This window comes from Crocuta crocuta, unplaced genomic scaffold (assembly GCF_008692635.1).
Source record: "Crocuta crocuta isolate KB4526 unplaced genomic scaffold, BGI_CrCroc_1.0 scaffold140, whole genome shotgun sequence".
Classification (NCBI taxonomy): Eukaryota; Metazoa; Chordata; class Mammalia; order Carnivora; family Hyaenidae; genus Crocuta; species Crocuta crocuta.
In genome coordinates this window covers 3,314,296-3,315,815 of record NW_027527775.1, presented here as the reverse complement: position 1 = coordinate 3,315,815, position 1,520 = coordinate 3,314,296, and the positions used below count along the sequence as shown (strand labels likewise).

At 33.9% G+C, this 1,520-nt stretch overlaps 1 pseudogene; it reads left to right on the top strand.

Moving 5' to 3' along the window:
- Positions 1 to 821: 821 nt before the first annotated feature.
- Positions 822 to 1,196, top strand: LOC144239322 (small ribosomal subunit protein eS25 pseudogene; annotated as a pseudogene).
- Positions 1,197 to 1,520: the final 324 nt, after the last annotated feature.

The following is a 1,520-nucleotide window of genomic DNA, read 5'->3' as shown; positions in this document are numbered from 1 at the left end:
CAGCTTTGAAGCACCTAAATACTTCAAAAGCAAATACTAAAAGATCTAAAGTGAGAACAACACCCCAATAAGGAGCAGACAATGTCAATACAGCACTTTCAACATAAGATAAGTAATCCAGACAGAAAATCAATAAGGAAACACTGGACTTAAATTATAATTAAGTCGAATGGACCTAACAGACATATAAAGAAATTCCACCCAATAGCAACAGAATCTACATTCCTCTCAAGTGAACATGAAACATTTTTCAGACAAAACAAGTCATAGCAACTTTAAGAACACGTATCTTTACTGACCACAAAGTATGACTAGACATCAGTAACAATAGGAAAAATGAAAAATGCACTAATATGTGGACATTAAACAATACATTCTGACCAACAGGTCAAAGAAGAAATGAAAAGGGAAAAACATCTTGAAACAAACAAAAGTGTAACCTAACATGCCAAAACCTATGGAACGCAGCATAAGTAGTTTAAGAGGGAATTAAGAAAAAAAGAAAAATGGACAACCTAACTTTACACATCAAGGACTAGAAAAACAGTAACTAAGCCAAATTTAGCAGAAGGAAATAACAATGATTAGAGCAGAAATAAATGAAAGAACCAGAAAATTATCAGTGAAACTAAAACCTGATTTTTTAAAAAGATAAACAATACTGACAAACTTTTAGACTTAGAAAAAGAGAAGATTCATATAAATAAAATAAGACCTAAAAGACAAGGTATTACAACCGATACTACAAACATTTAAAGGATGGCTTTTTGTACAACATTTTAGTGAGGCTGTAGAGGTAGATGCTCGTCTCCAAGCTCTGCATGCCACCCAAGGACTACGAGAAGAAGAAAGATGCAGGAAGCTCGGCCAAAGAAGATAAAGACCCAGTGAACAAATCTGGGGACAAGGCCAAAAAGAACTGATTCAAAGGCAAATTTGGGGACAGGCTCAATAACTTGGTCTTGTTTGACAAAGTAACACATGACAAACTCTGTAAGAAAATTCCAAAATATGAGCTTATAACTAAAGTTATGGTCTCTGAGAGACTGAAGACTTGAAGTTCCCTGGCCAGGGCAGCCCTTCAGGAGCACCTTAGTAAAGGACTTATTAAATCAGTTTCAAAGCAGAGAACTCAAGTAATTTACACCAGAAACACCATGGGTGGAGATTTCCCAGGTGCTGGCAAAGATGCATGAGTAGACCCCAACAACTGTCATTTTGGAAAATAAAATTTTATTACATCAAAAAAATCAAAGGATAATAAGAGACTATTATGAACAATTATATGCGAAAAAAAAGGGTAACTTAGAAGAAATGGGTAAATTTTTCCACATATACAAGATACTAAAGAGTGAAGCATAAAAAAGTAGGAAATGTGAACGGATTAATAAGGAATGAAATTAAAGCATTATCAAAAATCTCCCAACAAAGAGAAGACCAGGACCAGACAGTTTTATAGGTGAATTCTACTAAATATTTAAAGAATGAACACCAATACTTAAAATTCTTCCAAAAAATTA